Raw genomic sequence first — 23,725 nt, forward strand, 5'->3', positions numbered from 1 at the left:
GGGGAAGGAAAGAATACACTAGAAAAGCCTCATTTAGTTTGTGTCAATCTTTATTATTCTGCATTACTCTACACTATCAAATAGTACTTCGCAAGTCCTTAAGGAGGTTAAGACAGTGCCATGGAAGCATCTTGAAACATGCATCTCTGTTATCCTTGGCTTATGTGGCCTGGAATCCAAAACAGATTTTATTTTTCCTCAGAGGGCACCAGGATCTTCGTCAATTCAAGCAGCTCAACCAGCCATAGGTAGTGTGCTGTCTGTTTCCATATTGACATTATTTTGAACATCAGAGCATCTGAAGTAATGAATAAGATAGAAAAAGTACAGAAAATGAAAGGAAAATATGGCTTAACCTGGTATAGCTTTATAATTGTCTTTGTATTTCAGCTCATCTTAACAAGTTTATGTTTCCCATGGTGTCTCAGAATGCCACACAATAGATAATAAACTTTGTGTCCTTTACATTGTCTGCTTAATATCACTTTAGTTTCTTTTGTTAAACTTTCCTGATATTCAAAGATATGTTCTGAATCTGTGTTTAGAAGCACATTATAAAGTAGGGGTCTTGTGTTATCATATGTTAAATTTTCTTTGTGTCTGTGTATTGCTTAGATTATACCACTCTACAGAAATGGGGAGATCACCAAGAAACAAGTTTCAAGCTTTGTCATCTGTTCCTCTCAGTATTTTCCCAATGATGACCCAGTCTCACATGCTAATCAGAGGTTCAGTATACCAACGCATCCCTTCAAGCATTTACTTCTCCAGAAAAAAAGACTTAGTTTTGATAACATGTATCTATGTTTATTTCAAAATTCATCAATGAAGTTGGTTTTGAGATGAAGACATTGTCTAGTCCTATAGACATGTGCTACAGACAGTCAGTTGTAGAACGTCTTAGAATTTTGGATTATACAATATCTACCCCTATCCTGACAATTACTTGCTTTCTTTGTTTCCAAAGACTCCTCAGTTTCCAAAGAAAGGATAGCTCCTCCCTGGACTGACCCACTAAAATGCAAAATCACTTCATTGACCACACAGCCCTCTCACCAGGGCAGACTGAATTATTGTCTCTGCTACCAGTGGTTCTTTACACTATTAGAAACACAAATTTCTGGGTCGCATTTCTGCCGTTTATCATGTAGTAAATGTGAGTTGACACTCCAGAGTTTACAATGTGGGGGTCTCACATGGTAATAGCGCTGGTCCTAATTCACACTTTGGAAACAATGCTGCAGTAGATAAGCAGAAGTTTCCAGTAAAGAGTTCAGTGGTATTATATTTGGTACATGTAAATTTTAATATAAACCATTATGACTTTTGAATAGTTTAATAATTTACTTGACTGACAGATGTAAGCTTCATACTAGAGTTATATGTCATTTTTAGCTGAAGTTATTTTTTTCTGGGTAGTCTACATCTGTGTATATAAGTTAACAGGAAAATCAATGACAATTTTTTCACACTGCTCTTTAGAGTACCTTCTGTAATAAGCATAATTTGATCTCAAAACCCTTGTGTTCTATTTGAAATTGTCAACATAAGCTTTTTTACTTTTTCACTATAGAGAATTCTGATTACAAGAGGTTTTTTTTTTGGTGAAGACTTCTGAAAATGGTGAAGCACTTTTATCCTATTTATCAGCTATAAGATTTTTCTTCAGGTAACACATACCCCTAAAAGAGCAGGTAATCAAAGATGACTCATTTTCACTTAGAAGTTGTGTACCTCTCTTACTTTCTCCTTGTATATCTTACAAAAAGATCTGACTCTTCTTTACTTAAATTCTGTCTTGACGTTTTTTGCAGATTTTTATTCCTTTGTTCATAATAACATTGCTCTCAGATATGACCCTCAGAACTCAGAAAGGTTCTTCCCAATTCAACCAAAGGAAAATATTATTAGAGACCTGAAATGCTTCAACATTTCTTGACAGCAGTTGCCTGCACTAATTTCTCCCAGAATACATTTCAGTCTGCTCTAAAATGGATGACTGGGAAATTTCATTTAAACTCTCATACTTCCTTTTTTTAGACAAGGTTTCAGTATACCTGACTGGCCTCTAACACACAGAACTCAGTCTGCCACTGCCTTACGAGTGCTTGGATTAAACACATTTACCACCATTTTCAACTATGGCTGGCCTTCTTACTTCTTTATAATATTGTTGGTCAGCAGTTCATGAGTTCCCACTAGTTTGGTTTGGTTGTCTCTGCAGGCTTCCCCATCATGATCTTGATGCCCCTTGCTCATAGAATCCATCTTCTCTCTCTTTGTGGACTCCTGGAGTTTAGCCTGGTGCTTGGCTGTGGATCTCTGTATCTGCTTCCATCAGTTACTGGATAAAGGCTCTATGATGACAGTTAGGATATTCACCAATCTGGTGACTGTGGTAAGCCAGTTCAGGAATCTTCACCACTATTGCTAGTATTCTAAGGTGGGATCATCCTTATGAATTCCTGGGAACTTCACTAGCACCCCATTTCTCCCTATCTCCATGAAGTCTCCCTCTATCATAGTATCTCTTTCCTTACTCTCCTACTCATCCTTGTTCCAGCACAACCATCCCTTTCCTTCTGTTCTTATCCCCCATCTCCTAACCTCCATTGCCACTCCCCACAGTAGTTTACTCATGGAGATCTCATCTATTCCCCCTTCCCACGGTGATCCATACATCCCTCTTAGGGTCCTCTGTGTTAGCTAGCTTCTCTGGAGCTGAGAGTTGTAGTCTGTCTATCCTTTGCTTTACATCTAGTATCCATTTATGAATGAGTACATACCATGTTTGTCTTTCTGAGTATGGGTTACCTATTTTCTAGTTCTATCCATTTGCCTACAAATTTCATGATGTCATTGTTTTTTACTGCTGAATAGTATTCCATTGTCGACCAATAGCTGTGGAGCCTCCCTGGGACTGGGCTGGACCCTCTGCACAGGCAAGACAGTTGTGTAGCTTAACCTGCTTAAGGAGCCCCTGGCTGTGGGATCAGGATCCATCCCTGGAGCATGAGCAGGCTTTTTGGAGCCCAGTGCCTATGGTAGGACACGTTATACAGCCTTGGTGCAGGGGGAGGGGTTTGGACCTGCCTCAGCTGAATGTACCAGGCTCTGCTGCCTCCCAATAGGAGGTCTTGCCTTGGAGGAGGTGAGAATTGGGGGTAGATTGTGGGGAAAAGCTGGAGAGCAAAAGGAGGGAGGAGAGGGGATCTGTGGTTGGTATGTAAAATGAATAGAAAATTTCTTAATAATAAAAAAGAAAAAAATATTGTTGGTCAAATTACAAACCAAGCTGGAATGATATTAAAACTGTTAAAGCATGGATTGTAATGAACAGACTAAATTATCATGTATCTCTAAGCATAAATCCATTCTTTATCTTCTAACATGTGTTTAAAATATGCTGAACCCAAGTTAATATGTCTTTGCTTGAGGTACATATGAAATTGTGGTGGTTTCTTCCAGAAATTGTGAAATACATACCCAAAGCACTGGAAAACATATACAATTTATCTGTAAACTCTGAACTTAAGCACATGAGCTTTATATACTGATACAAAAAAGACTAGGTTAAATAGACCAGAAAATGATATTAGTGGAGATTGCCAAATTATCTTTTAGGAGAAAGGGAAAAAAGTATTTTTCCTTCTGTCTTAAGAAGTAAATGGGATTGAGGAGCCTGAAAGCATTTAATATTGGTCTTGAGTGATGTAGAAGCACAGAGATGGTAGAGTTTGAAATTTATCTTGAGAAGACCAATCTGTGTAAATCTGGGCCAGGAAAGAAAGGAGATGGCACTGGAGCAGCTACACTCCTCCATTTGAAGGATGCTGCGGCCCAAGTAAACCAAGCCTTAGACTGTAACTGACAGAAGCATTAGACTGTAACTGACAGAATCAGCACCAAGAGGCTGAGGGATGCACCATCGGAGACAAGAGCTGAGACAAGAGTCAGGGAATGGTGGTGTGCCCACATCAGGAAACTCCATTGCTTGTAGAGCCCCACATTCACCATCCAAAGCAAGACAGGGAAACACACAGTAAAAATTGTAAGGACCAGAAGACCATGTTAAATAGTGACTTCTAGACAGAAGAGAAAAACTGCACTCATGAAGTATCAACAACATGATTGCCTAAACAAGACCAGCATAGTGACAATATCAGGGGAAATATCAACGTGGATGGGGAAAATTTCACAATGGCCCATCCCGAGATGATTAAATTTGGTGAATTAATAGCTGCGGCAGGAGTTATTTTAGATGAGCTCCATGTAGTCAGTCCCTAATACATGTGCGTACAAGTAAAATTAAATGGACTTAGTAGGAGATATACATATGTTAATAGTTGCATAATACAATATAACAACATAAAAATATATAATTAATAATGTATAAGAAGAGGTCATTGGAAGGAGGTTCAACACAGGACCTGTGGATTGGTGCAAGGGATGTGTAGAAATGATGCAAACACATTGCGATGTATAAAGTTCTAAAAAAAAAAAAAACCTTTAAATAAAAATGTGTAAGTAGTTAATGCCTCCAGTTTCTATAATTAAATGGATGAAGAGTCCTGGTCAATGTGAGTTGGAGATAGTTGCTATAAGAAGGTACCATCTAGGTAAAATAAGGTCCCGTGGATTACTCAGAGTCAGTGGGTTAATGAGCAAAAAGAGTATGTAAAAATTAGAATGAATTCTTGTCATGGCTACAGATACATTGAATAATGCTCTTTGAAAGCCTAGGATGATAGCCTGATAACAGTCCCTTTGTCCATTTCAATTTTAATTTACATGAGTGATTATTTGGTACCCAGGCACTTTCTAGGGATCTGAAGAAATTGGTTCTTGATATGAACATTTTGATTCCCCTTTATCATTATTCACTTGTGAAGTATGTTTAAGAGTAAACTGAACAGAGGACATCCTGAAAAGAAAGAAAAGGAGGAAGATGACAATGTCAGATGTGAAGATCTAGGAGGCCAAGTGTCACAAGCATGGGAGAAGAACAGAGTAGATTGGTAAATGCTTAGGTGCCAGCAACGACAGGCCACTGCAACCCTCATTGCAAGTGTCTTCCACACAGAGCTGGAGCTCCCAAATGGAAGAGTTGTGCTAATTGTTCAGGTCACAGATTATTCATTTATAATTCCTAAAAAAAAAATCATTGCTGCAAAATCATTCAAATCTAAAGAACTACAGATCACCATTCAAGATGTGTGAGGAACAAGTTCTTGGAGACAATTTTGGATCATTTCCAACAGCATGACCTTTTTTTTTTTTTTTCCTTGTATCACAAAGAGAATTTTATGAGACTGGTAGGCACATAGCTGTCTCCAGCATTCTAACCTCTTCCTGTCGTTCTTGTTCCCACACGTTAAATCAGCAGCGCACGCCTTACAGTTTGACTTGCTTATTTGCAAAGCAGTCAGAACTTGATTCCATTCATGAGTGACCTTTCTCCTCCCTCTCAGATGCTGATGTGAGCAACATTCAGATCACTTTCACTTCATTTTGAAGGATGAGAACTTGGCGGCCTCAAGAGTGGGAGAACTTAATGACTGTGTCAGTAAAGCATTTACCAAGTCAGTATTCAAAGACATCTGAAATACTTGGCACAGCCAAACAATAAATGGCATTGCTTTAATAAATTGAGAAAGAGTAAGATTGTCCCATTGTGCCTAGCAACTGTTACACATTATGTTCTCTACTGGAATGTAACAATGAGATATTTGTTTCTTTCAGTATTGTTTCATAAAACACAGATCTTCAGTTGAAGTACATGAGTAAATTGAAATACATATATACATACAAAATTAACAAATGATATATTTTACACCTGATCATCTAGCCAACCCACAGATAGCCATATCTCATAATAATCAAGTTTTGTTTGTCCTAAATGAGCATACAAAACAAAACCAACACAAGAGAAAAATCTGTGGCAAAGGAGAAATAGTAATAAATTGCAAAGAGTTTAAGCTTTAAGTTTAAAGGAACCTCTGCTATGAACTGAGTCTTTTATAGGTACAACCTTTTTTCTTCTTCTTTTTTTTATAATTTTTTTCCTTTTATTTTATTTTACAATACTATTCAGTTCTACATAACAGCCATAGATTCCCTTGTTCTCCCCCTTCCTGCCCCCCTCCCCTTCCCCCCAGCCCACCCCCCATTCCCACCACCTCCAGATCAAGGCCACCCTCGAGGATTGAGATCGACCTGATAGACTCAGTCCAGGCAGGTCCAGTCCCCTCCTCTCAGATTGAGCCAAGCGTCCCTGTACAAGTCCCGGGTTTCAAACAGCTATCTCATGCAGCGAGCCCAGGACCTGGTACCACTGCCTAGTTGCCTCCCAAACAGATCAAGCCAATCAACTGTCTCACCTATTCCGAGGGCCTGATCCAGTTGGCGGCCCCTCAGCCTTTGGTTCATAGTTCATGTGTTTCCATTCGTTTGGCTATTTGTTCCTGTGCTTTATCCAACCTTGGTTTCAACAATTCTCACTCATATAAACCCTCCTCTTTCTCGCTAATTAGACTCCCAGCGCTCCACCTGGGGCCTAGTCATGGATGTCTGCATCCAGATTCCTCAGTACTTGGATGGGGTTTCTGGCACAACTGTTAGGGTGTTTGGCCATCCCATCAGCCTTTTAAAATGCAAAATAGGAATAGTCTTTAGGACTAGTGTGAGAATTAAATAAAGAAAGTACTTAAAGTATTTTGTGAAGAAGTAACAATTTGTGAGTACTTAATAAATGTTGGCTTTATGGTGGAGAAATGCTGCAGTCAGTGGTTAAGAGAACCCACTACTCTTGCAGATCTGGGTTCAATTCTCAGCACTCACATGCAGCACATAGCCATCTGTAATTCCACTTCCAGGAAATTCAATGACCTAGTCTGACCTCCATGGATACCAGGCATGCATGTGGTATGCATACACACATGCAGGCAAAATACTCATACACATAAAAATAAACAAAATATTTGAAAAAAAAATTAGCTTTAACAGTGGCCCTACCAAAATCTTATATATATATATATATATATATATATATATATATATATATATATATATATATATATGTATATGTATACACGCACAAATATATATATATATTTAATTTTACCATTTTAAAATTCTATATCAGGCATTACATTAAAAATAATAATGCAATGTATTGCTGAGATATTCACTGGATATCTGTCTTTATTTGATCTGTACTTTGGAGTGAATTACTAAATGCTCATGTTTGTGACTATTGGGTAGGAAATAGACTTTCCATGATCTGGAATAAATCAGAACTTACCACTGGTATGCCCAATTCACAGTACTTGAAATAGTTAAAGCTTGCACAGAAAGTATTTTGTTTGTTACTTGACCATGTGTATATGAGTTAGTGTGAGTGAGTGTGTCTATGTATGTGCATATGTGTTTGACTGGGGGATAAAGTTAAGTGGGGCAGAAATATAAGAAGTGGTACTCCCTGTTAGGATTTGATGTGTTACTACAGTCCTGTAATACACCTGGCAATGGCAGTGGCTTAACGGACTAATATACATAATGACTTTCTATTACATTTAATTGACCCTGTGTCAATAACTCATGTTCTTTTGTTGTCTGACTCTTGTTTCCTATGCAGTTAGGAACAACATATATACAGTCATAGAAGCAATAAAACTACTTTGTGACTTCTTTTCCACCATATGACTGGTGAATCAATGGACCCCATCACAAATCACTTTCTTTTTTTTTTTTTTTTTGGTTTTTCGAGACAGGGTTTCTCTGTGTAGTTTTGCGCCTTTCCTGGAGCTCACTTGGTAGCCCAGGCTGGCCTCGAACTCACAGCGATCCGCCTGGCTCTGCCTCCCGAGTGCTGGGATTAAAGGCGTGCGCCACCACCGCCCGGCACACAAATCACTTTCTATAGACATTCTTGAATGTGGGTTCCAAAATTTGAGGCAAAAGGGAGTCTCCATTAGGACTTCTGTCATTGAGCACCATTATATTAAATTTACTAAAATGGCATACTGCCAGGCCATACTGGGAGGTATAGATGGCATAGAGAAATATATAAGCAGCTTCCCTAGCATTTGCTAATGCACTAATATAGTTCTATGTCTTATGCTTATTATTCCATTTCCTTTAGGAGAAGGTGCCAGTGGCCCTGTCAGAGGAGCAGCAACTGGTAACTGAAGTTTATGATGTCAACCCACCAGGAGGCAACTCCCTAATGGGTGAATCTCATGTAGGCAAGACCCCAAGACCACAGACCACAGAACATCTTTCGCTTCTACTTTGCCTTTACATGTTTAATGCTGCTAGCTTTCTCTGGTATCTAGCATTGTGTGAATAGGTATAGGGAGATCCCCATTGCCTGTAATGTAGTGTGTTTATCTCATGGAAATATCCTGTTCTACTGGGCATTTTTATCTGTGGATTATTATGAAGATGATTTATTCCTAAGATATCTAAATGATAATAATAATAATGTTAGTTTAAATGGAGTTTTGATGATTAAAAATACAAATAAGGAAGTGTCACACTGCTAAAACTCATGAGTTTCTATTGAGGAAAAACATATAGACTGTGGCTTGGTTAATGATTAGAAAAACAATAGAGCCCCAGTTAGCCCAGCTAGCCTAAATTCTTTTAACCTTAATGTTGGGACATGTGTTCATGGGTATTGGAGTGCATCACAGCTAAAACAAAGCTTTGAAAATAACTTAAAGGGAGATTAAGATGTTTTTGTCAAATAACTTTAAGGGGGAAAAAACAAGAAGATAATATAAAGTTTTAGAAAGGCATGTATTTGAATGTAGAACTTTTTAAGGTCAGGGGATAAGAACGAAGCAGCCTAATTATTACTAGCTAACACACCTTTTTGCAAGGATTGGTTGATAGCCAAAGGTGATGATTAATTCCTTGCACCCATTTTTGCCCTCCATCTTCTCATATAAAAAACTATTGATGAGTGTGTATGTACCCTAAAGATTTAAAGTAGACCTGATTGATTCTTTTTCATATATAAAAGTTTGTGTTTGTGATCCCTTGAAGATTCCTTATAAGATTACCTTTCAATATAAGTAATAAAGTAACTGGCCCTTTCTTTGTAACTGCAAAACTGCAGCCTGTCAGTTAAAGACTTAGGTGAGAAAAAGACCTTGCTTGCCCACGTGGTTAATCTAAAACAAGTAGCTTGGGTATGAATGCATGTGAGTTCTTCAGATAATTGGTTTTTCACCTGTAATATGTAAAATGTTGAATCATGTAAAGGATATAGAAAACATGCTGTTTTTCATTGTTTGTTTTGTATTTATTGTAATCATTCACTTGAAAAACAGAATGTAACCCCATTGTAAGTTTTACATTGCCTGAAAAACTTTGTTGGGATATGTAAGCTGTAGAAAAAAAGTATATAGTAGAAATAACACAAAAAGAATACAGAAGAATAGAGAATAAAGAATGAAACTATCAAGAGTGTGTGTGAGTATTTTATTTTCTAACCCCCTCAGACAAAAAAAAGTCAAAGTACATGATGAATCTGTGGCTTCCCTTTGAGGCCTTTGCTGCTGGAGGCTGGTCCCCCAGGCAGCGATAAGAAGGGCTACAAAAAGAATGGATAGATAATAAAATAAGAATAACTTTCACTTTGATCCTTCAACAAGGATGAGGCTATTTACAAGTCTTCTGAAATATGATTCAAATTAAAGATGAGCTTCATAATTAAATATAAGGTCACATTTGCAGATATACTAAAAATACACACATAAATCTAGGTAATCAGTAACTGAAAATTACTCTAAGTCATTTTAAATGGAAACACATGCAGGAAATCAGAATTTATCTAGCCACAGCTGGAACACTAAATCATGTCAATCCCATCTCTAAATTTTATTTTGGAATTTATATTCTGGCCATTGCATACTTATCAAAGTCAAACTCAAGTTCAGGGTAACACACACTTAAAAACGTAAGTAGTTTCAATATGTTACAAAATCTATTAAATTTTTGCAAATTGCCTGTTTCAATGTGGGTGTTACAATTGTTTCATGAATCATTTCTTCAAGACGTATTTATTCCAATCCCAGCCCTGAAGAAGGTACTAGAAGGAAAACTCTAACCCCAGGAATTTTGGCAAACCCACAAAACAGGCAATAGGTATTATTCTCATCCCAACAAGACCCAAAGAAGGGACACACACACACACACACACACACACACACACACACACACACTACCACAATCAACAACAAAATGACAAGAATTATCAATCATTGGTCATTAATATCCCTCAATATCAATGGATTCAATTCACCAATAAAAAAACACAGGCTAATGGATTGGATACCAAAACAGGATCCAACATTCTACTGCATACAAGAAACACATCTCAGCATTAAAGATAGAATTACTTCAAAGAAAAGGGTTGGAAAATGATTTTCCAATCAAATGGATCTAACAGATATCTAAAGAACATTTTACCCAAACACAAAAAGAATATACCTTCTTCTCAGCACCTCATGGAACCTTCTCTAAAATTGACCATATACTTGGCCACAAAGCAAGTCTCAAAAGATACCAAAAAAAAAATGGAATAAATCCTTTTATCTTATCAGACTACTATGGATTATAGCTTGATTTCAACAACAACAAAAACAACAGAAAGCCTAAAAACTCATGGGTACCAAACAATCCTCTATGGAGTTATCACTGGGTCAAAGAAAAAATAATGAAAGAAGTTCAAGACTTTCTAGAATTCAATGAAAATGAATACACAACATACTCAAGCTTATTGAACACAATGAAAGTGGTGCTAAGAGGAAAGTTCATAGACTTCATGAAGAAATTGAAGAGATCTCATACTAGTGACTAAACAGCACCACTTAAAGTTCTAGTACAAAAAGAAGCAAACACACCCAGGAAATAATCAAACTGAGGGCTGAAATCAATAAAGTAGAAACAAAGAGAATACAAGGAATCAATGAAACAAACACTTGGTTCTTTCAGAAAATTCAACATGATAGACAAGCCCTTATCTAAACTATCTAAAAGATGGAGAAAGAAAACACAAATTAACAAAATCAGAAAGAAAAAGGGGGAGATAACAACAGACATTGAGGAAGACCAAAGAACAATTAGGTCATACTTCAAAACCCTATATTCCACACAATTGGAAAATCTAAAATAAATGGACAATTTTTTGATAGGTATACAAGATTGATGCAAAAAAAAAATCAGTAACCCTCCTATATAGAAATGATAAATGGGCCAAGAAAAAAATCACAGAACCAACACCATTTACAATAGCCTCAAATAATACAAAATATTTTGGTGTAACTCTAACCAAGCAAGTGAAAGACCTGTATAACAAGAACTTCAAGTCATTGAAGAAAGAAATTGAAGAAGATCTCCAAAGATGAAAAGATCTTCTATGCTCACAGATTGGTAGGATTAACATAATAAAATTGACCATCTTAACGAAAGCAATCTATAGATTCAGTGCAATCCCCATTAAAATCCTAACACAATTCTTTACAGACCTTGAAAGAACAATACTCAACTTCATATGGAAAAGCAACAACAACAAAAAAATCCAGGATAGCTAAAACAATCTTGTACAATTAAAAAAAAAAAAAACCAAACTTCTGGAGGTATCATTATCCCTGATTTCAAGTTCTACTACAGAGCTATAGTAGTAATAGTAATAAAAAACAGCATGGTCTTGGCATAAAACCACACAAGTGGATCAATGGAATCCAAGACCCAGATGTAAATGCATACACCTATGGACACCTGAATTTCAACAAAGAAGCCAAAATTGAACAGTGGAAAAGAGAAAGCATCTTCAACAAATGGTGCTGATCTGAATGGGTTTTGGCATGTAGAAGAATGCAAATGGATCCATATTTTTCACTTTGCACAAAACTCAAGTCCAAGCAGATCAAGGACCTCAATGTAATAGCCCTGGCTGTCCTGAACTGGCCATCTCCTGTGACCAGATTGGTGCCTGGTCCAATAGTCATCAGAGATGCCATTCAGCAACTGATGGAGGCAAATGCAGAGACCCACTCCCAAACATTAGGCAGAGTTTTGGAATCTTGTAGAGAAGGAGAAAGGAGTGTAGGAGCCATAGGGGTCAAGGACACCAGGGGTAGGCTCACACAATCAACTAGTCTGGGCTTATAGGAGCTAGCAGAGACTGAACAGGCATCCAGGGAACCTGCATGGAACTGACCTAGGCACTTTACATGTATGTTACAGTTGTGTAGCTTGGTATTCCTGTGGGGCTCTTGACAGTGGGAACAGGGGCTGTCTCCAACTTTTTCTGGCTTTTCAGACCTTACTCCTCATACTGGATTGCCTTGCTGAGCCTTAATACATGGCGTGATGTTTATTGTTTCTGCAAATTGATATGCTATGCTTTATTTTCACTCATGGGAGACCTGCCCTTTCCTGGATGGAAAAGAAAGAGAAGGGGTTTGGGGGTGTCGAGAGGGGAATTGGGGAGGGACTAGGAGAGAAGGATGGGGTAGGCAGTGGCCAGGAGGTAAAATAAATAGATGAATTAAAAACAAAACAAAAAAGATATATTTATTCATTTATTGAATGTTCATCATAATCCAAAAAGGCTATGAGGCATCATGATATCATGGGAAAGTACTTGCTTATCCAGGGATATATTAATTTATTTTTCTCATTAAAAAAGTACTTTAGAAGGTCTTTTGTTTTGTTTTGCTTTTTGTTCATTGCTTGTTTATAAAGAATCCATCTTATTTACAACTTGGATAGAGAAAATTTTTATTGCAAATCAACATTTTTACTTTACTTTAATAATAATAAATATTCATTTGATTGCTTATATAGAGAAACATGAATTTGTAATAATGTTACTTATATTGAAGTGTGGTCTGATAAATTTCAACATGCAATGTTTTGTGTTCTCTCAAACTTTTAGTATGTCATTACAGAAAAACTATACATACACACATTCACACATATCCTTTAACATTAAGAAAAAAGCCCAAAAATGTGAGTTAAGAGATGTCTAGATGATTTAGTGGTTAAGAGCACTCAAGCTTTTAAGGGGATCTATATTTATTTCCCAGAGGTTGGTTCACAACTGTCTCTTAACTCTTGCTCCAGTTGCTCCAACATGCTCTTCTGGCCACTACAGGTACTATAAGCACATGGTACACAGATACACATTCAGATGAGCACCAACACATAAAATATAAACAAAAAAAGTTCTCAAAAAAATTAGATAGTAAATACATCTTGTGACCTATTGTTTAGCTTACATACCACTGTCTTGCCCTATATACTCAGTGGTACACATGCCTTGACTCTCCTCCCTCTCCTTCATAAGATCTTTCCTTACTAACATTTGTGTGTGTTTATTTCCTGTCATACTATATCAACTAGTAAAAAAAAAAAAAAGTAAAAATCTTTGATAAGTGGCACAAGAATTTGTATATATTTTCATCTCCTAAGTCACCAATTTACTAATGTATTGTCTCCTTCAAAGAATGTTTTATAAGCTTCATACAGGCAGAACTCTTTTTGGCATGTCTCATTTTATTATCATCAGACTTGGTAAGACTGACTCACCTCCAGCCAACAAGATAACTCACCATTTAGTTATTTCAGCACTCTCTCACGGACTTAAACTTTTCCTAGCAGGGAAAATTGTCAGATTGACAACATATTGGCATGATAAAAGAAAGTAACTTATAGAGTTCATGAAGAAAAAAAATGCCTGAGGTTGCTTGTGGGTGGAGATACATAGCTCATTTCTCTCTTCTTCCTGGGAAACAGAGGGCAGAACTTAATAAAACTCACCATGCCTTCACTAAACTGAACAACAATGCAAGGTGTGAGTTAGGAAATAAATTTGGCAACTAATTAGTTAAAATTATTTTGATAAGTAAAGACAATATTCTTGCTTAAGAATTCTAGATAATGCCTTATTGGGAAAGGATATGAGGTTTTGAGGTAAATGTAAAGTCAGGATTAATCAGTGGAGGGATCATATGAATTTGACAAAGGCCAAATTAAATAAAGAGTGACATTCTTGAGGTGATTAAAAATTATAGTTTAAATATTAAAACTGGAATAATTAACAAATTGTACCCTACTCACTCTCAGAGGAGTGCTTTCTTATGCAAAATGTTAGCTCTGTCATCCTAGGACTGAGTAATCCTCTTCCTTTACATATTAGGAGTGGGGGTCAGGGTTAGAGGACATACACCAAGTATTTGGGCATGTGCCACTCTTTATTACAGTTCATTTTAAAAAGGCGGAAGTGGTATTGACCTTAACTAAGCTATGTTTATTTATGGACTTAAGTAACAATCCCCAAACTTTTCTGAATTAGTGGAAATCAAGATATTTCAACACAGAAGTGAAGGAAAGCAGAGAAGGGAGATAAACTTGGCAGCATCCTCTGAACTAAGCTGAAAACCATGTTTCAGCAAAGGAAACACAGAATCCTCACCCAGTGCCATGGCACGGAAGAGCCTTTGCACATGCCAGACAAACCATGCGAGAAGAAGCCTGGTCCAAACTGGGATTGGGAGTATATTTGTATTTTCCCTACTTTTTAAGAGAAGACTAGCAGAATTTTTCTTGTAAATTTAGGGATGCATAATCACATGTTGTTTTACATAAACATGTATTCCAATTTACATAAATTTGCATGGCATTTTCCCCAAAATTCTAGCTCTGAATATGTAAAACAAATTAATCTGTGCTCTCTAATATAATTGTACTTAAATATGAAGTCTGGGCTTCATGCAAGAGGTGCCTTACCAGACACAGCCATTAGTCAATCTATACCTTTCTAGTAGTTACAAGTTAGACAAAATCCTTGACTTTTCTAGAAATTAATTAGAAGTACTTTTTTAAAACTATTGATAAAATGATCTCAACTTAAAATAAGCAAATTGAATACTTGATAGAATTGATTAAGGACTAAAATGAGAGGTCTTATTTGTCTAGAACATCCTAGCTGAGCCTAAGTCAAGTCTGTTCACTCTTAAGTGGAGGCTTGGGGTAAAAAGAGGATGTTTTCAATCCACAATTTACCCCCAAAATATAGAAATAATTGTTGCCATAGCTCACAGCAGTGATATTAGGTTTGCTTTCCAATTGCCAGCGACGTGTTTCAGGATTGGTCTTTTGGTCTTATAAATGCGAACACAGGAGGGGAGGTGATTAGCATTCTTCATAAATAAACCATCACTTGGCAAATAATTATTTCTGTGTTGTGCGGTAGTCTATGTACTGCGGTGTGTTTTCTCGGTATTTTCTTAAAGAGGATTTCCATAAATGAATATGAAAAGCACAGTGAAGGCTTCGATAAACCCCTTTGCACAGGTGTGGGGTTTCCAGCTACTTAAGTTCAATCCATCACTGGCAAGTCTTAGTATTTTAACATGCAAAAGAAATGTGCTACATAAAAAAAAAAAGTCAGTGAGAAAAATAATGAAACTAGAGATTGCAAGCTACCCAAAAAAAGGAGCATGAAGACATTACGCCATTAACACAAAATTTAGATCATCTACTCAGGAACCAGTGGTTGATTCTCACCACTCTTCTGGAAATAGTCTAACTTTGCTCAGACCCAGAAAATCTGTATTGGCTTCTAGCTTTGTCTGGAGCCTCCTTGAAGTCTTCCTCTCATTCTTGTCATCCCCTCAGCACAAATCTTCCTTTCTTCCTGTATTTGAACAGATGAAAAAGGCATAACTCCAGGGTCTTTGCTCTGGTGTTTAGTACTGTCATCAATATTGAATCAGTCATAAAACACAAAGTTCTCACTCTTTGGGACAGAAAATAAGCTAAGCCATAAGCATGCCTCAAACAATTTAAAAGGATTAAAATCACACAATTAATATCAGAATGATAATTCAAAGATTATAATTTTTTAAATGGTAAATTTTAATCTAAGGATATCTGTTAGTATGAAAAAAAATAATTACTGATGGTTATAAATTAAACATTCTATATTATTTCTTTTTAATTCTATCATGCTAAATATTTTGATTTATAAGATCAAATTAATAAAAGTGCTTCAGAAATCCTCAACTATTTAAGAAGATTCTGTTACTATAGTTCAAATTTTAATATCCCTTCAAGGCTCATGGGCTGAAGATTTGGTACCTGATGCAGTAGCATTCAGAGATGGAGGCTTTGAGAAGTTATTGTATCAATGAATTATTAAAGCTCTGACTTTAACAATAGTCAGTCATAGCCAAATGGGCTACTGGAAGGTCATGAAGACTTTAAGAACCACAACTCTATTAGATATAGACAGAGGGTATACCCTCAAAAAAAGCAGCTTGGCCTCAGAACCCCAGCACCTCCTTTTCTTCTCACCCTTTCTGATTGCATGAAGTTGACTTCCTTCATTTATTGATTCATTGATTCATTTAGTCATTAATTTTTTTGTGTATGTGTGTGTGTGGTGTGATGCCACACATAAAGCAAAGCCAGGGAACCAAGGACAGAAACCTCTAGCACTGTGAGCCAAGTTAAGTTCTTTATCCTTTAAGCTGTTTTTCTTAAGTATTTTGTCATGGAGATAGGAACTTGAATAGCACAGTATGTACGAACGATTAATTTAGACTTGCAACTGGGGAGCTGTGTTTAGGAGTCCACCACAATAACCATTGTACACACCACACAAGAAACCGTTTGCCATCCTTACATTGGAGAGACAGTAAGAGAAGGAACTTGCTGAAGTCCTACATTTTCTGTGGTTTTTGAAGTCCCAGAAGTGAGCTACAGAAAACTGTGTTTGGGGAACTGGAAGAAACACATCCTGACCAGAGTACAGAAAGCAAATATAAGGAGGGAAGAGGAAACAAGAAGTTTGTTGATAGAAACTAACATGTAGGGGAGACACAGATTAAGATGTCTATAATAAAAGGCAGTAACAAATGCATAAAACATATCTACTACATTCTGTCCAGAGGGGAATTTACGATCTCTTAGAAGTCAAACCCACTGCAACAGTCCTTTCCTGATGCAGAACCAAATCCACTGAAATATTATTAACAATTTAAGCAGTCTCATAATATGTACCCTCTCGTGTAATCTGGGTATATTATTCAACTCCTTCAAAATGAAAACTCTAAGATTGTAGGTATTTTTAGTGTAGTCAAGTGAAGAGAATTTATGAATGCATAGCTATAAACCCAAAAAGCAATTGCCAAGATTTGGAAAAGGGGAAATCCTCTTCCAATGAAACACTGTACTTCCTGGATACCCACTTCCAACTCTTTGAGCTTGGAAAGACCTAGCCCCCACCAAGTTCTAATCTTCATCAGGGATTTCATACCTAACAGCTGCTATTTAGGTAGCCCCTTATGCTATGAAATTCAAACCCTCATTTTATCTCCTTTCCCTACAGCAAAAATTGCAATATCTCACACCCAAGCTCCAGCTGTCTGATTCACACACCATTTCTATTTCAATGGCTAGAATAATCCTTTGCTCCCTTGTTTTCATTGAACAAGAATGTGCCAGCTTAAAAAAAAGAAGGAAGGATGGAAAGCAAGAAGAAAGGAAGGGAAGAAAGAAAGGAACAGAGAAAAGCCATTTGTCTAAACTCACATACTCAAAGCGGCAAAAACACTTAAAGAAATGTGATGCTTTGCTATAGGCATTTTATGTTTGAAGCATAGGTTGATTTTTTCCTTTTTTTTTAAAGAACATATATTCTTACATATGTATAAATACACATAGAGGGACATGAGAATTTACAGCCCCTTCTTTTTCAGCAAGCATTACATAAGTCAGAGAAGACATACGCACATTTTAATGCCAGGAAGTTAGTCAATGTGCTCATAGCTATGGCAACCATTCTTAAGTTAAATTTTATTTTTCAAACGAGAGAAAAAAAAATGTTCACAAGTGCCCAGTCTTTCTTTATGGTAGTTATTGCTTAGTATTAACAGAGTTGGAGCCTCAAATTCCAAAGCTGTTTCAGAACTGTGGTGCTCCTAGTCATAATTAAAATAAACAATCCCTGAAGACACCATTTATGAACTGACACACAGGTACAGTCTCAGCTGTACCCAGCCTGAACAGGAAGAAAGGATCTGTCCTCAGAGGACAGAGGCTTATCTGGAGTTGATGTCTGATTCCGTGTGAAGGGATAAATAGAGAGGCTTGGAGGAACCTCGTAACTCCTCAGACCTTGTGCTACCACATGAAACAGGGAATGGTGGGAATGGAAGTGATCAAGGGAGGGAGGGATAAATGAGCACTTCTCAACATTGAATTCTTTATTTATTGAGCAAATTATGTTCATAAAATATTTTAAAGGTTTATTTTATTATTTGTGTGTCTGTAGAAGGGAGTGCCCTGAGAGGCCAGAAGGAGGTGTCAGGTCTCCTGGAGCTGGAGCTACAGGTTGTTAGCTGTCTGGTGTGGATGCTAAGAACTGAACTTGGGTCCTTGGCAAGAGCAAGCAGTACGGTGCTCTTACCTACTGAGCCATCTCACGTGGTCTTTTCACCAGTGGGATTTTTTTCATCAGCATCAATTTCAATACATGCTGCCGAGTCACATTACCTACTGCCAAGGAATCATGATGGCATTATAGCTGGTCTCTGTGACTCTGAGTTCCCTCCTCCACTGTATTGTGCTTGTCTTCTCTCCGATCTTCATCCTCGAAGCTTCTGGTGGCTTCCTGTAAGGTCAGTCTAGCATATTCACTCTTCCATAATGTTTAGTACAAACTTCTTCAAACACTTCCTTTGCAGTTCTTGATGAATGGCCTGCAATGGTTCCTCATTTATCCTCAATACACATGCTCACTGTTTCCAACATAGCAAGCTCACCTTCAGCTGGAAGAGTGTGGTAAGAATACAGTGCTGTTTTCCCTGTTTCAAATGCTTCCTCCTCAGGCAATGTCAATACAGGTCATGTTCCACTCCCTCAGTGTTCAGCAGGCACAGCCTAGCATCAACTCTCCCTTATCTGTCATCCACCTGATACTACACTTGATTATAGATAAGAACAAATAAGCAACAATATTAAACAATTGAGTGAATTATAAAGTTCCATTTTCTCTATATATATACTGATTGAGATGTTCATTTAAAACTTGAGAGATTCTGAAATCCTTGAGAAATTAATTACTATAATCACTCTTGAAAGCAAAATCATAAATCCAAAAGACTTAGAGATAACAATTTCTCTGCGATTGCACATGCCCATGACATTATCTATCTGTTTCTAAAATAAAGTCCCCTTTAAAATGTTTATAAAATATAACCTTTTAAAGTATTTATTTATTTGAAACAGAGTGTTTTGTTGTGCCATCTGGCCTAGAACTTCCTAAGTAGCCAAGGCTGGCTTTGAACTCCTGATCCTCTTCTCTCTGTGTCTTGAGATAAGGTACTGTGATATGCTCCCTCTCTCCCCTTTACACTGCAAAACTTAACTTCATTAAAGCACAGATTCCATCTTTACTTCTAAAACTTAGAACTTGACGCTAAGTGAAAAACAGATAATGTTTTTACTTTAATGTACTTTGCCAACACTAGGAAAAAAATATCTTCAATTCCTCAAACAGATGGCAATGCCACCTTTAAAAAATATTAAGTATGTTAAAATAGATACAAACTGATAGTTAGACTTCTGATAAATGCTGCTGTGGACAACCGAATGCCTCCCATTCTGCTTCAGTAATAAATCACGTTGTTCCTGAGTTGAGTTAGTAATGAGATTTTTAATCATGTGGATTGAACATATCCTCCAGTTAATAAAATACGTATAACCTCCTTTTTATCTTTAATAAAAGATTTTTGCAGTGTTCAAATGATTGGTATTACATTTTTAAAGAACCCGAGGTTGATGTTTTTCAATTCTCCTTTCCATTTTACTGGGCTTTTATAATTCAAAGGTAATATGCCCTGTAATTAATAATTCATAAGGTAATTTTAAGGCTTTTATTCAGAAACCTCTTTCCTATTGACTTTAGAATGTGTCATAAAAATGCAGGTATTAATATCTTGGCAATTCCCAGGTCTATATGGATGAGGTCCTTGAATTTAAACAAGTCAGAATTGGTGCTTCAAAACTCAGCTGATATCACGTTGACACTGAAGGCATGGTAGAGAAAAATACTATTTTAAAGGGTTATTTACACCATTATATTCCTCTCACATGTCAATTAACTACACACCAATTTTTTCCTGTTATTCAGATAATTGTCAAGGATTTTTTTCAATGCTAGAATTATTTTGAGGAATAAATCAAAGGCAAAGAGTGCTATTTGAAAGCAATTTCTTAGCTGCTGCTCTAAAGGTGGTGTTTAAGCATCTGGAATCTCTGAAAGATTCATTCATAGATTTTTTTTACTTGAAGGTAAAGCTTTTATTCTCATTATTATTTTTTTCAGACACACACACACACACACATACACACACACACACCCCTAACATTCATGAGGAGCACAAGAATGCAATTTCCTTAAGTATTTCTCACTTGTTTATTTTCTTGAATACTTTTTTGGAAATTCCCTAATCAGAGGTGTGTGTCACTTGGCCAAGTGTATTAGATTAGCACACCACAGAGCCTACTCATGCAGTATTTTACTGCATTCTCATAAAACTACCAAGCTGTGTGATTATTTATGGCAGATGAAAACATAAAGACCTCAAAAATACAAGGAGTCGATAACTGGCCAAATACCTACCCCACATATCTCCCAAATATTTGGTTGTGGACAAATAAAAACTATGAACCTAAATTTGTTCCTAAATGATTGAAGAATAACCTAAGTATGACAAGACATTAATAAAGCAATGACACTCATATTTACAAAATAAATCTTGCAACAAATGATCATTATGTAATTATATCTCCCCACTACTTTGGCAACAAGTGGTAGACTCACCCTGCATTCCTTTAGCAATTCCTTAAGCAATTGTATATAATTCTTGATAAGATCTTTTTTGTTCATCCATCCATACATTCATTTGTTTATTCAAGTGCAAGCATGCACCAAATTCCTCATAGGATCAAGAAAATCACTGTGTCCTGGGAAGGTCTGTGGACACATACAAGGGAGACATATAAGTACAAAATGTATCCAAAGGGTAATGCTCTATTGTGAAGCACAAGGCAATATAGAACTGGATGTAATGCGGGTGGAATGTAAAAAAAAAATTGCATCCATCACCTGGACAGGACTAGAAACATGAAACATTCTAGTCATAGAGAGTAGAGAAAGGGCCCCACAGATGAAAAATGAAAGCTGACTCAGGTATGGTTTTCAGAGTGCTGAATGATTAGAGGAGATTCTCTAAGAGAAATGCCACAAAACCCACAGTGTATAACTTCACTCAACCATTCCATAAAACTTGGATTTTGTTCACTGAGTAATTTTGAGTCATTAAAAGAGTGTAATTGGAAAATTTAACCTTTCCCTTTATAGAGAACAACTGGAAACATGTGAAGAGAAGATTGTAAGGGGAATATTGAAACACTGAACATAATTAGAGAGTATAGAAATAGTCAGGTAGCTAATGAAGCTGACTGAAGGCAGAGGAGGAGAGCTGAACACACTAGCTATCACAAAGTAACACCTGAAACCCATTGTGACTCACTGAATCAGAGGAAGGAAGGACTTCAGGGGAAGTTTGGGGTAACTTCCAATTCTTTCTTTGCTAGTAAGGTGACACTTCTCATGAAAAGGGGGGTGAGGAGAAAGACAGCAGGATAAAATGAAAGGTAATGTCATTTATATCACATGTATCATTTCATGTCCCCAAATTAAGGTTACAGAATCTTCAGAGAGAGTTTGAATATATAATCTGAGTCCAGCAAAAAAGATCTGAGTGAGGGAGGTACATTCAACTCTTAAAAGGATGGTTTGTTTTTTAGGGTTGGCTGAGATCCTCCTGGGGCATTTGCTTGTGTTCACCTATGTTCATATTCAGAACTGCATGTTTATAGGCTTTTCACAAATGTGCTGTTAGAATCTTGAATTTTCTATCACAATAATTTGCATTCCAAGAAAATGTTCATAGTCTCCCATTCCTTACCAAAATTTTATACCAAGATTTCTTATCTCTTTCATTCATTCTTAAACTCGTAGCATCGGAAGAGTGTTTGGCACACAGATTCTTATATACATTTGCCAAATGGATGGATGAAAGGAAAGGCCTAACAAATTGTCCAAAAGCACTCCAAATTTCCTACCTCCTATTCATTTCTTAAATAAACAGATTTTTACATTCAAACAATATATTTCTATAGACCTTTTTTGTTCCATGCACTGTAATCATTACTAACCTAGGTATATCTCATTTCCCAATGGTATCTTTAAATTAATAAGAAAAATGTTAAGAACCTTTTGTGAGAAGGCTTTTTCCAAATATGCAATATTTTTAATTTTTAATGGATAAATATTTGGACATGAAACACATCACAATCACTAATAATTTTGAAGACTATTATTTGCACCTGCACAGCTTTTCTTGTTTTTGCATATTTCTAGTCATTCTTTATCTCTACTGTTCTACTTCAAAAAAATCACCTGTAATATTGCTAGAGTTCAGTTACTAATCTCAGCACCCAATCCACAGCCTTAAGTCCAACTCTACTTCTTTCTTACAACATTGCTTTTTATCTGTTTTCTTTTCTCTGGTTGAGTTTCTTTTTCCCTGTTTCAATGCCCACCAGCTTCCCATGCTGTTGAACTCAAATGGGTTGTTAACAAGCAAAGAGATGAGAGACCTCGTTATCCACTGGAGAAGTGTTTTGAAGAGGTCTGGATTGTCTGCCTTCAGACTCCAGGTCACATCGGACCAGCAGAAAAAGAAATTAGATCCTCCATTCCAGGTAGGGAGGTATTTTGTCTGAGAGTCAGAACCCCAGGCAAAGCCCAGGCACACACTGGGGACACTGACAACTCTCAACCTCCTCACTTTGTTTCTGGTGCACTCAAAGAGAAAAGGAGACCTGCTTTTGAAGGGTAACCTTCTTGCGGTGTAAATCATACCGAGAATCCTCCCTGACACCAGGTAACTCATTGTCTAGCTTTATGCTGGTCAGGATGTTTGACCCTGCTTATTGGGAGGGAGTCCTAGGGGGGGCATCATGTCTCATTGAATCCAACTGCAGCCTCAGAGCCAGCTGTTCTCTCAGGCTCTGATCAGGACTTTGCAAAGGTCTGGGCAGAAACTCCCCAGGAGTATATACAGTATCCGATGCCTGAGTATGCTTTAATTTGTCATGGTACTGATTAAGTACATACATAACAGATGGTGTCTTGTTTTAGATGAAGATGAGTAGGTGAGAAATTGTCTGGCTACATAGAAAATTTTTAATTAAAAAAAGGGAAAAATAATCTGCAGCTGGCATGTCATTTTTACCCCATAAGCACACTTTCTCTCATTCAGTTTTAAAATCCAAGAAGACAAAACCCAAACTCTCTTAAGTTGGGGAAACCTAAAATGTCTGTTTCCCTGTCACATGGAGATGGAGTTAGCAAATTGTGCCTTTAGAGAGATAAATAGTCACGTTCATTTATTTTTCCTTCCTTCACTCAAAAGGGATGGTTGCAACAGAAGACTGTGTGTGAAGGCTCCCAGAGTTCAGACCCTGTACTAGTGGTGTGCACTTCACTTGGAAATGTGCTAAGTCCCCACCAGAGTTAGAACTCAGGTGGAGGGACAGATGGAGTATTTCAACAAACCCTCTGGGTAGG

The 23,725-nt window shown here is 37.0% G+C and overlaps 1 long non-coding RNA gene across 3 annotated transcripts; it reads right to left on the minus strand.

Annotated features, from left to right (window-relative positions):
* Nucleotides 1-32: 32 nt before the first annotated feature.
* Nucleotides 33-21,057, minus strand: LOC121829032 (uncharacterized). 3 transcript variants are annotated; one of them, XR_013050474.1, is made up of 5 exons: nucleotides 20,909-21,057; nucleotides 18,846-19,001; nucleotides 15,561-15,715; nucleotides 13,629-13,801; nucleotides 33-298 (listed from the first exon to the last, which is right to left on the minus strand). It is a non-coding gene; the product is annotated as an uncharacterized LOC121829032 (long non-coding RNA). The 3 variants fall into 3 exon arrangements; XR_013050475.1 differs by having other exon boundaries at nucleotides 15,586-15,715; nucleotides 18,846-19,006; XR_013050473.1 differs by having other exon boundaries at nucleotides 18,846-19,006.
* Between the last annotated feature and the right edge of the window lie 2,668 nt (nucleotides 21,058-23,725).

The sequence above is a fragment of the Peromyscus maniculatus genome, chromosome 4, assembly GCF_049852395.1.
Source record: "Peromyscus maniculatus bairdii isolate BWxNUB_F1_BW_parent chromosome 4, HU_Pman_BW_mat_3.1, whole genome shotgun sequence".
Classification (NCBI taxonomy): Eukaryota; Metazoa; Chordata; class Mammalia; order Rodentia; family Cricetidae; genus Peromyscus; species Peromyscus maniculatus.